The sequence below is a fragment of the Equus przewalskii genome, chromosome 26 (genome assembly GCF_037783145.1).
Source record: "Equus przewalskii isolate Varuska chromosome 26, EquPr2, whole genome shotgun sequence".
Classification (NCBI taxonomy): domain Eukaryota; kingdom Metazoa; phylum Chordata; class Mammalia; order Perissodactyla; family Equidae; genus Equus; species Equus przewalskii.
Window position 1 is genome coordinate 13,117,610 of NC_091856.1, and position 13,096 is coordinate 13,130,705.

The window sequence follows — 13,096 nt, forward strand, 5'->3', positions numbered from 1 at the left end:
TGGAGACAGAGCACAGAGCACAATATTCATTGCCATTTCTGGACGTGGGGTCCAAAAGTTTACACATCAAGAGAAACATACTTTCAAGGACTCAGGTTTTGTGCTCTGAAGCTCATACTTTCAGCCTGGCTCTGCTGGACATCTGGGGCTTTGAAGGACCTCACGTCCACCTCCTGTCTGCCCGGCACCACCCGGTTCCTGGTGCTCTTCCCACCGGGAAACTGGGACTTCCTCTGGGGCCCAGATGCTCTTCTCCTGCCTCCACCTCCTCCTTGAATGACCCTCTCCAGCTCGGCCTTGGTGTCAACTTGTCCTTCTGGAAGGCTCGGACACATGGGAGAGGTCCAGGGCACTATGGAAATGGCCACTCTAGCCTTAGACTGGCCCGGGGCATGTCACAGACCAAGAGCAAGCCTGCAAGCATTGATTGCTCTGCGCCAGACACTAGCCTAGAAGAAAGGGTGTGTCTGTACTTCCTTGAGTTTAGGATGCTTTTTTTCCTGTCATATTTTAACATCTTTGAAAATGGGTCAATGGCTCTTCCAATTGCTGTTGGACAGATGCTAGTCGTGATGAAAGTGTTAATGCCTTACTCAACTGATTTCATAACAAATATATATCGTATGCACAAGAGTGATCAATGATGGCAAAAGCTATTTCTAAGGAAGTTCAGAAGAGTTCTTTCACTAAGTATTGAATAGAAATTCCAAGTGGTGAGAAGGGAATGTGTCACAGTGTAATTGGCAGCATTTTTTCTTTCTTAGTGGTATGTAAGATAACGCTAAAGCTAAAAGTTTGTTGGCAGATGAAATTTGGTGAAATATGGTATAGGAGAAGATGATCTCCCTTTGTCCTCAAGGAGCTCAAGTTTTAGTAGGGGAAAAACCCCAAAAAGTCAAAAACAGTGTAGCACTAAGTGCTGTGACAGAGGTAAGCGTAGGGTGCTGTGGGCAGACAGGAGGAAGAACTGACCGGGCAGAAGGGGCCTGGGATGGCTTTGAGGGGAAGGGGCAATGGAGCTGGACCTTGACGGATGCCTGGGAGCTCGCAACAGAGAAGAGGAGGGGGCTCTAACCCGAGGGAGTGTGCAAAGGCGAGAGCAGGTGTCCCTTTGGGGGAAGGATGAACATTCTGTTTATAGGTCAGGGCTAGAGGGCGAGGGCCCCTAGGTGCCTGCGAAAGGAGTTTGCTTTTATCCAGGGGAGGTCTGTGTGTTAGAATGGTATCTATCTGTCTGCAGTGTGCCGGACTGACAAGAGGATAAGAGCTGGGAGGCACTGCTGGGAGTGACCCAACGAAGGAGGGGTAAGGGTCTTGGCAGGGAAGTAAGGGGAAATGGGAAGCTGTGAGCCTTGCTGACTGTCGGGTGTTTTATCGCAATTGGTTCCCAGAGCCACACTTGGAGGTTGGAAGTCTCATGCCCATTTCACAGTCGAGTAAACTAAGGCCAAGTGAGGCACGGGGTTTGAATCAAAAGTTGAGTGGTGAGATCAGAATCGTGCTAAGGGAAGGGCATCTGGCTGACTGTCGAGTGGTCTCACAAAGTGGCCCAACTGTGGAGAGGACACTATGGCCTTGGGGCCTAGTCCAGTGACCTGGCAGCTTTAGAGACAGGATTAGTCCGCCTACCCAGGGCCACTTCAACTCTTGGGGCTGGAGTCACATCGTCCAAGCTCAGGGATATGGGTGTTTATATTGTACTATATCATATTGGTTTATGTCATTCTATACCACGCCATACCATAGTATATTATATATTGATTTATGATGAAAAGCGGAAGTGTTATGTTGAGGACAATACCCTGGTGTCAGCATTCTCTCCCTCTAGAAGACCGGTCCGTAGGCAGCCAGGGTGTGACCAGAAGGTTACTTTGTAGGCCTGGAATCTGAGCAGGAGGTCAGTTAGGGGCCTTTGCTCTTTAGAGGTATCAGCCCCAGACAGCCTGGTGTATCCATCCTGCCGCTGGGAAGAAAGGCTCAAAATCCGCTGGCGAGGACCCCTCCCCGCTGAACAGTGTTGGGACCCACCTCTATGTCTTACCAAGCTTTGCCGTGGTCTGGAAGGCCCTAGGCAGCCCAACTCCCTGTCTCCTTCCTGACCTCATCGCCTGTTCCCTTCCAGCACTGGCCTCCTTGAGGTTCCTCCCTCACTGCACCTGCGATTTCCTCTCTCTGGAACGCTCTTCCTCAGACACCCAAATGGCACATCCTCTCAATTTCAAGGCTTTGCTCAAGGACCAACTTCTTAGCATAACTGGCCTTTAAAAAATTACAATCCTCCCTTCCCAACCTGGAAATCTCCGTTCCTCTTGCTGACTTTATATTCTCCAAATCGCTTGTCACCATCTGATGTACCATTTATTTTTCTTAGTTATCTTTTTCATTGTCTGGCTTCCTCCCTAGAATATAAGCTACACAAGAGCAGGACTCCTGTCTGTTTGGTTCTTTCTGTATCCTCATACCTTCAACAGTGTCTGGCACACGGTCAGGGTTTAGAAACTATTTGTTGAGTGAATGAATGAATGAATAAATGACTCTGCTTTTTCTCTGAGACTGACACTCCTTTCCTTCCTGCTTCCAGGCACTTCTGATGGACACATCCCTTCTTTAGAGGCTTTATTCTTAAATCAAGTTGACCTTTGTTCTGGAAGAGCCATCCCGTCTCTCTTCAGCTTTGCCCCGATGCTTTAGGGCGCCTCACTGTCACCTCTAGGTCCAGTCCCGTGACTGGCCTGGGTGGGTTCATAGCTGCCATGTTAGAATCAGGCCCTGTGACACCCATGCGGCCCTCCCTGCCTAGGGCCCTGGAAGTGGGTAAGGAAAGGTCAAGATGGATTTGAGAGTTCTGGAAAGAAGGTAGGAGGAGGTGGGGTGGAAGGAGGAGAGCTGAATAACAGGGAGAAGGGCCATTATCGCTTAGAAATTCAGAAGCAGCAGGGGGTCGCTTGGAGACCACTGAGTCCATGACATTGGTTTCTGTTAAGGTCAAAGCTCACTTACTGGAAGTGAATTCCAGTTGAGCAGCTGATAGCTAAGGTGGTCTGTGAGGCCAGGAACGGAGGGACCCACAGGCCTACAGCCTCATTTGAAGGGACTTCATCAGTGAAGGTGGGGGACCCACTGAGGTGGCGGGGCCCAGGGTGCATGCCTCCCCACAGAGAAGGGCCCCCCTGCCTCCCAGAGCCTTCTCCCCTCTGGGCTGGAGAAAGGCCAGTCTGAGGCACTTGAGTAATGGAGATCTCTTAACACATGGCTTTGTAGCTGCTGGTTTATCTATCTGTCTCCTCAACAAAACAGCGAGATCTCTGGGACCAAGACAGCTCCCATCTCACCCTCCTTTTTTTTTCTTGAAGACTTTTTTAGAGCAGTTTTAGGCTCACAGCAAAGTTGAGAGGAAGAGACAGAGATTTCCCAGATGCCCCTTGCCCACACACGTGCACAGCCTCCCCCACTGTCAACTTCCCCCCTCAGAGTGTTACATTTGCTACAATAGATAAACCTGCATTGACCCGGCGTTATCACCCACAGTCCTTGTTTACGTTACAGCTCACCCTTGGTGTTGTACATTCTACGGATTCCGACAAATGTGCAATGACATGTAGCCACCATTACAGCATTAGAATATTTTCACTGTCCTAAGAATCCTCTGCGCTCTGCCTCTTCATCCCTCTCCTCTCCCCCAATCCCTGGCAACCACTGATCCTTTCACTGTCTCCATGATGTTGCCTTTTCTAGAATGTCATATAGTTGGAGTCATACAATAAGCAGCCTTTTCAGAATGGCTTCTTTCACTTAGTAAAATGCATTTAAGCTTCCTCCATGTCTTCTCATGGCTTGATAGTTTCTCTTTTTAGCACTTGAATAATATTCTGTTGTCTGGATGCAGCACAGTTTATTTATCCATTCACCTACTAAAGGACATACAATTTTTTTTTAATTGTGGCAAAATATACTTAACATAAACTTTACCATTTTAACCATTTTTAAGTGTAGAGTTCAGTGACCTTAAGTATATCCTCACTGTTGCGCATCCATCACCACCACCCACCTCCAGAACTTTGTCACCTTCTCAAACTGAAACTCTGTCCCCATTTAACCCTAACTCCCCATTCCCCCCTCCCTCAGCCCCAGGTAACCTCTATTCTGCTTTCTGCCTCTATGAATTTGATTACTCTATGTACCCCTTATAAGCAGAATCATACAACATTTGTCCTCTTATAGCAGACTTATTTCACTTAGCGTGATGTCTTCAAGGTTCGTTCGTGTTGTAGCAGTTGTCTGAATTTCATTCCTTTTTAAGGCTTAATAATATTCCATTGTATGGATAAACTACATTTTGTTTATCCATCGTCTATTAATGGGTTGACACTTGAGCTGCTGGTCCATTTGCCTTTGAGTAGCTTGCATCCAGAAGATTGGGTAGGTGTTCAGCAAGAGGTTAACGGATGAACGAAGTTCGAATGGCACCTTGAGAAGGTCTGGGTTGAAGGAGAGTTGAAGAAATCTCCTTGTTGAAGTATTGAGTGTTGTCCAAGGAAGGCTGCTATCACTGCAGAGGAGGAGGAAGCTGAGGAGTGAATTTATATGGGTTCTGAGACCGTCGTCACTTCCCGTGGAGGTTTCTGTTGTCTCCTTTTTCTGGTAGTGATTACCAGTAACATTCTCAACCCTCGAGGGGCCTGTGGATCTGTTTTTAGGGAAGACAAGGAATCACTGAGGCCTGGGGCCTGTCTATCTGTTCTCAGCCTGCTCCAAAAGAAGAGAAGCCTCAAGGTCAAGTGCAAGAACTTGGCATTTATTAAGTACCCATGGGCTCCAGGCATTGTGCTGGCCCTCACCCATCTGGTTTCACATATTCCTCCTAACAAGCCCATGAGATCAGGATGATCACCCCCCACCCCCGTGCTGCCTGAAGTCCCGCGAGGGTCAGAGCTGGCCCAAGGTCATACTGTTCTTGGAGCTGGAGTTGGCTGCTGCTGCAACCTGGGCTCTTACTTCCAGACTCCACTGTCACCAAATGGGCTAAGCCAGAGTTATGGTTGGCATTTGGAAAATATTTGCCAAATTCTAGGACTAGGGTCCAAGGTCTGGCCCCAGAGAGCCCCAGAGAGCCTTACGGGGCTGGCATAAGATCAGTTAGGATGGGTTCCTGAACACTGTGGTCCCAAAGTGCAGCAAATAGCTGGGCCCCTTAGCTCAGTCTGGTAGCCTCTGGAAGGTCTCGTGGCAGATCCAGAGGCCAGTGCGTCTGGGTCCTGACCCTCATTAGCTGAGTACTCCTTGTCTACCCTAGAAGCCCCAGATGGCCAGGGAAGGGCCTGGGGTCAATTGGAAGTTGACTTGTTCTAGAAAAAGGATCTATCTCCTACTCCCTCATCCTTTATCCCCATCCCCTTTGCTGACCCCTGGGTTCTCCCTCAGGCGTCAGGAATGCAGGAGTCTCTCCAGCAGCATTCTCATTCTGGAACCTTCCACTTCCCAACTGTATGTCCTTGGGCAAGTCACTTATCCTTTATGTGTCTCAATTTCCTCTTCTCTGAAATGGGGATAATTATTGTATAGTGTCGATGCGGGCTTTAAAGGAGTTAGAATGCATAAAGCGTTTAGCATAGAATCTGCATGTTACAGCTCAATAACTGGTAGCTTTCATTGTTAGTAATTCCTTCTAGGTGTGCCATCTCCATCTGGAATGCCCTTCCTGTCATTTCTCCTGCAGACCCAGCTCTCCCACAACCTCCTTCAAGAAGTCTTCCCTGATTCCAGCCAGAGGGATGGAGCCCTCCAAAGACCCCAAAGTACTTTCCACCCTTTTATTCATGGTATTTGTTGTTTGTGGGCCTGAATCCTCTCCTTGCTGATTGGCAAGCTTCTTTGGGCTGGGACAAGGTCTTTTTCACTGTGCAGGATGCGCAGGACCACACATGTTTAACCTCTGTCTCTGGGCCTTCGATCTTGAGGCCATGTGGGGATTACAACCAATGTATGGGGTGAGGAGACCCAGGATTCAGTTGAGAACTCAGTGTGTAGTTGGCTTGGGCATCTCTCTCTCTCTTTTTTTTGGTGAGGAAGATTGGCCCTGAGCTGACATCTGTTGCCAATCTTCCTCTTTTTGCTTGAGGAAGATTATTGCTGAGCTAACATCTGTGCCCATCTTCCTCTATTTTGTATGTAGGATGCTGCCACAGCATGGCTTGATGAGTGATGTGTAGGTCTGTGCCCAGGATCTGAACCCACAAACCCCAGGCTGCTGAAGCGGAGTTCGTGAACTTAACTATTATGCCACTGAGCCAGCCCCTGGGCACGTACGTCTGTTGGTTCTGGGTTCCAGGTCCTCCATCTGTGCAATGAGGGAGCTGGGTTAGGTGACTTCCAAAGTCCTTCCAGGCTTGACCATTTTATAAATAAATAGAAGGCACTAAATCCTTCGGAAAGTAATTGCTCCCATCTGCCAGGCTGGACTTCCCAGCCTCCAAAATTCCAACTCAGCGTCCATGTGTTCATCGCTGGTTTCAGAGCTTGGGTGTTGGAGTCACAGAACCTGGGGTTGAATCTCGGTCCTGAGTAATGACGGCTGCATGCAAGTTACTTTCTCATTTCCTGGAGAGCCTCTTTCCTCCTCTGTACGTTGGAGATGATGATAACAACCTCAGAGTTATTACAGAGGGTGTATTCTATGAGACAATTTTTAAAGGGCTTAGCACTGTGCCTGTGATGGAGTCTGTCAACTGTGACTATTATCTCATCCTCCAGAAAATATGAGAAGGAAAGAAAGGAAGAGACCTGTGGGTCTACTTTTGACCAAAGCTTTACATAAACAAGTAAACAGTTGTGTTTAAAAGTGGGGTGGGAGTGGAGAGAATACAAGTCACCATTAGTTAATGTGCTAATTAATTTTACTGTTAGTGGTCCTTAGTTCTTAGGCTTTATTGCATAAGTATACCTCAAATAAAGCATTTTCTAGACCAGTGCCTTCAATCACGTGACTTGGAATCCTTCCTATTACCTTGCTCTTTCCACATACTCCTCTCACTGCTCTATTTCAGGCTCGGACCTCCACACCCATCCAGAGGTAGGACTGAGTTTTCTTCCATTGAGAAAAGTGGTGTTCATAACTTTCCTTAAAAACCAACTGGAACACTATTAACTAATTGCGATCAGTCTGTGCCAAGCACCTGGCTGAGCCTCGTGTGAATTAGCTCCTTGAATCCTCTTTGATATGCTCTGCAATAGACGTTACTATTAGCTCCAATTCACAGGTGGGAGAACTGAGGACCAGAACTGTCCAGACACTTGCTTGAGATTCCCAAGGCTGGTGGAAGCACTGAAGTCGGGATTTAATGCCGTAACCTGATTCCAGATTCTCCAAGATTAAGCGCTGGGCTTTATTCCCTCCCCTGACAGTGGAGGAAGTTTACAGACGCAGGGAAAGGCAGCCAGATGAGGTGATTATAGGGGAGCAGAGAGGGGAGGTGAGGGCTGTCAGTCCCCTCTCCTCACCTCCCCATGAGCCTCTTGTAATTCAGCCATTCACCTTTTCTCCTACACTGTTGCAACAACTGAGGCTCCTACTGGTCCACACCTCTCCTCTGGCCACTCGGGGTCAATCTGCCGTCCCAGACAGCCAGGGAGATCCTTCTGATACCAAATGTCACTATTTAACTAGATCATCCAAACATACACAAATGAATAGGGGAAGTGACCAGTCTTCAATCAACAGCACTAGAACAACTGGCTGCCACTGAGGGAAAAAAAGTTCACGCACACACACACACACACACACACTCATCCCCTCCCCCCCACGACTGGAACCCTACCTCACACCTCACACAAAATGAACTGCAAGTGATTTAAATATTTATTTATTGAGGAAGATTAGCCCTGAGCTAACATCTGCTGCCAATCCTCCTCTTTTTGCTGAGGAAGATTGGCCCTGAGCTAACATCCGTGTCCATCTTCCTCTACTTTATGTGTGGGACACCTGCCACAGCATGGCTTGCCAAGCAGTGCATAGGTGTGCACCTGGGATCTGAATTGGCAAACCCCGGGCCGCTGAAGTGGAACATGTGAACTTAACTGCTGCGCCACCAGGCTGGCCCCCAAGCAATTTAAATATTTAAAGGTAATAAATGAAACCATATGAGAAAAAATGTGTAACCATTTTTTATAATTTTGAAATAGAAAGAGCTTTCCTAAGAATTTTGCAAAAATATAGAAGTTATAACAGATGGACAGATTTTACTACATAAACATTTAAAATTTGTATATGTGGGGGAAAAAACACAAATAAAATTAAAGGGGAAAAAAAACAAATATTGGGAGAAATATTTGCCATATATCCAACAAGTGAAAAGTGAATATCCATGCTACGTGATAGTATGAGAAAAATTTCATGACAACATGAACAAAATATGCGAATTCCCAATTACAAAAGAAGAAACAAAAGTGACCAATAAACACAGTTAAAAAGTTTGGTTTTCTTAGTGATGAAAGAGAGAAGTGAAACGATACTATTTTTCGGCAATCAAGTTGATCCACAGAGCATGAGTATATATCTAGTGGGAGTGTAAGCTGGGCCAGCCTTTTGGGAGGACCATTTTACGACTTGAACCTGTAGAGAAATAAAAATGAGCATAACCTTGAACTTTAGGAATTCATTTTGGGGACATATTTAAGAGTACTAGTCAGAAAGCTTTGGGTTTTTGGATGAGATAAGAATTACCACATGTGGTTTATAGCAAGTGTCTGTTTGTTTCTCCAGGAGTTTGTGAGGGAGGCCACCCTTGTCAGAAATGAGTCTTATTCCCAGGGGTGAGCACACGCTCCAGCCGCGGGCCAAGCAGAAAAGATGGCTCTGGGAGTGTTCGATGCCTGGTTGAGCAGACAGAAAGAAGAGAAACAATAAATAGGGGTTTGCACATGCTTTGCAGCTGCCACCCTCCCACTCCAGTCCATTCCTCTGGGAGGTGGGGAAAGGGAATAATGGGGGCAGATCTTGTTAAAGGAATTCAGTGGATGGACGATGTTTACCACCCTCACAGTGTACTCGAGTTTGGTTACCCCACATTCTTGCCAGCACGGGATATGACCTGACTTTTCCATGTTGGCCATTCTCTTGAGAGTTCAGTGGTGTCTCATCGTAGTTTTAATTTGCATTTCCCTCGTGCACCTTTTCATAGGTTTATTGGCCATTTGAATATACTCTGTGTGTGTGTGTGTATGTGTGTATGAAGCTTTCGTTCAAGTTTCTCTTCTTCTTCCTTCTCCTCCTCTTGCCCATTTTTCTATTGGTTGTCTCTTTGTAACTGATGTGTAGGAGTTCTTGACAGATTCTGTTTAAAAGTCCTTTGTTGGATATAGTTTTGCAAATATCTTTTCTCAGTCTGTGCTCTGTGTTTTCAATCCCTTAATGATGTCTTCAGATAAACAGCTTTTATTTTTAAAGTAGTCCAATTTATCAAATTTTTCCTTTATGATTAATGCTTTTTATATCCTGTTTATAAGAAATTTTTGGCCACCCTAAGTCATATTCTACTAAATACATATATAATATATATATATATAATATATGTATATATTTTTTACAAAGCCTTATTGTTTTACTTTTAACATTTAGATCTATAATCCATCTGGAATTGATTTTAATGTGTGGTTAAATTTTTTTTCATGTGTTTATCCAATTGATTTGGCAGCATTTACCGAAAACATTATTCTTTCCCCTCTGCTTTGCAATGTCACCTATATCATAAATCAAGTAACCTATATTTGTGAATCTGTTTCTGAATTCTCTCTTCCAGTCCATTGGTCTATTTGTGCCCAAACCACACCATCTTAATGACCGTAGTTTTATAATAATTCATAGTGTAAGACCTCCAACTTTGTTCTTCAAGATATTCCTGGATATTTTTTGGCCCTTTGCATTTTCATATAAATTTTAAAATCAGTTTGTCAATTTCCACAATCATCTTAAAAATTGTTTGTCAGTATCCACTAAAGCTGAACAGTTGAACTCCTAGGTAAATACTTAACAGAAAGAAATATCAAGAATATTCATAGCAACCCTCTTCATAAGACCCCCCAAATTAGAAATGACCCAAATGTCATAGAACATTTGGATGGATAAATAAATAACTAGATAAATTATTTAGTTGAATGGATAAATAAACAACCACTAGTCAGAGTGGAATGCTGAGCAGCAAACGAGAATAAATTAATCAGTGCTACACAAAACGACGTGGGTAAATCTCATAAGCATGATGTTTAGTACAAGAAGCCAAAACCAAGAGAATTCACGCTGTGATTCCGATTACACCAAGTTCAGAAAAACAAGCAAAGCTAACGCATGGTGTTAGAAGTCAGGAAAGTCATGTCGTTTGGGGAGGAGGGCTCATGGCGCAGACCTTTTGGGATACTGGATATATTTTCTTTCACTTTGTGACCATTCAAACACTTCCCATGGTACACCTGTCAATCGGCACGTTATACTTCAATAAAAGGTTTACTTAGAGATTAATTCAATGCAACAACGTATATTGAAGTCTTACTGTGTGGAAGGAACCCTGTCTTGGCTGTGTTGGGGTAAATAATCAGGATGAATATGAATACAATGTGGTTACTGCTGTGGGGAGAGTTCAGGGTTGGGGGGATTGTGTTAAGGGATGGAGGAACAAGCCTCTAAAATTTTGCAAAGCATTGTGGGAGCAAAAGGCCCACTCAGTTAGCCTTGCCTAGGGGATGGGGCAAGTTGTGCCTGTCACTGAGAGCTAAGTAAGGTTGCAACCCTGTAGTTAAGGAATTGTTAGTGTTTTTGAGGCCAGGAAATAGACACATATGAAACTAATGTGGGAAATTGTATTTTTAATTTGAAACAAGGTTAAAGTTTAATTTAAGGCCTGACTAATTTCCTTGGAACTCTGGGGTAGTGGGTATGTTGTAATCTGGATGGTGAATTAAAAAAATTTAAAATCTCTAATATGAAGGAAATTGGTGTATGGGTCCCTTTATCCTCTATTCTTGGGTACACTGAACAAGTTATTCACCAATGTCATTGGTGACATGTGGCTTCACCAATGAGGTAGTGAGCTGTAGTTATATTTGTTAAAAAACCAAAACCAAAACAAGAAATCCCCAATTTCTCTGGACAGTAAAGAGTTGCCAAAATAGTCCAAAAAGGAAACATGCTCATAGCTAAAAGGTAGAGAGAAAGATTAGATACTATGAAGCAACCAGAGAGAGGAGATGGAATTTTCTGTCTCATTGTTGGCAATTTGGGGAAATCCCAAAAGACCAAACGTTCTGGAAGAAATACTGTGTAGTAAGAAGTTCCCCAGATTAGACCTCTCATCTTAAATCAGGCCTTCTGGAAACCCTTGGTTTCACGGAGGGTAGTGTGATTGCTTTCTTAGATTCCACCAAGTGTGGGGGAAAGGCAGGCAGGGGAGGACTCTGTTACTTGTACAATGGGGACAGATTCCCGGCAGATGGAACTAACTGCTATTCCAAAGCTACATTGTTGCACAGTATCTCAGCCTCTTGGGAAAAGTGTGTCAGGGAAAGGATTCTGGAGGCAGAAAGATAAGAATTCCAACCCTGTGTTGGCCATTTATAGGTTCAATGACCTTGGAATGCCACATCACAACTTCTTTGTGCCTCAGTTTTCTTTTCTGAAAAATGAGGATACTGTAATAACATCCCTCTTGAGCCACATACACCTTGTGAGAATGAACTCAAATATTTTAAATCACTTAGCACAGAGTCTGGCACATAACAAGCCTTCACTCAATAATCATAATATTATTATTTTCGCAATGCTTTCTGGCTGATGTCATGCTGGACAATGAACGCAGCGTTGAGCATCTCCTTTTCTAGGTCACTGTGTCCACAGCTAGAGTTTGTACTGTGACTTCATTTCTACAAGTTCAAAAAACAAGAAAAGCTAATGTACAGTGTTAGAAGTCAGGAAAGTCCTGTTTGGGTGGAGGGGTCACAGTGCAGGCCTTCTGGGGCATCCCCTTTCACTTGGAGGTATTCTCTTTGGATACATATATACGCGCATAGAGATTCATGAGCCAAATCACGTGTTCACTTGAAGCTGGGCTCAGTCCTCAGGCAAAAAATGGGAAACTGACAATTAGGCAAGGAGTAGTAGAGACCTATTGATTGATCTGTCTCTGCGACTAGCCTTGAAAATGCAACATAGTATGTTTTGAACTTTTGTAAAAAGACAGTAATCCACAGTGAGAAATACATTTCATATTGATTTCGGTACCTATGTGTTTCTAGACGAAATAGAAGTTTCGCAAGACAATATTTATCTATTAACTGTAACGCACTCAGATATTTTATATTCTAAACTCTTCTATTTCGCTTTTAAAAAGAATGTTGGTTGCAACTCACTATATTGATTTTATTACCTATGAATCGATCAAAACTTGCAGTTTGAAACACAGTGCTCTCATCTAGTCCCTCAGGTTGCAGATGAGGAAACTGAGGCACAGAGAGGGGAAAGGGAGTTGCTTAAGGAAAGTGTTGGATGGTACAGGACTGATGTCCGATGTGTGGACCCCAAAGCTCTGGCTGTTTCCACAAACCACTGCATGGAGGTACATCCCAGGTGTGTAAACAGGTGTGTGAACAGCAGTGTTCCTAACACGATAGGCTGGAAGAGACACTTCTTTTTTTATTATAAAAGGGTCCACAAAGACTCTTAGGTTCAACCTTTTCAGGAGCAGGCCCCTTGCTAAAAGGAGACACCAGAATACATTCTCCTGGAGCTCAGAGCCCTGCCTTGCTCTGCCAAGTGTGAGCAGAAGCCTCACGTCCTTCCAGGCACCCTCTAGAACTGCTCCATCTGTGGTCAGGAGAACCAGCCATTCTTCTTGAGGAACTGAGTGGCTCAAGATCTTGTCCTGCTTTCTGCCAACAGCAGGAAGCAGTTTGTCAATCTGCCCCCAGGCCTGCCCCAGTTTGCAGAGCTAGAAAAAAGGATGTCAGACCTTAAGGGGCAATCTTTACAGTGATAGCCGGGGAGGCTGGCAAGATTCTGTCAAGAGCTGGTTTCGTTGTGGATTTCTCTCTGGTCACACTTTCACATCTGCAG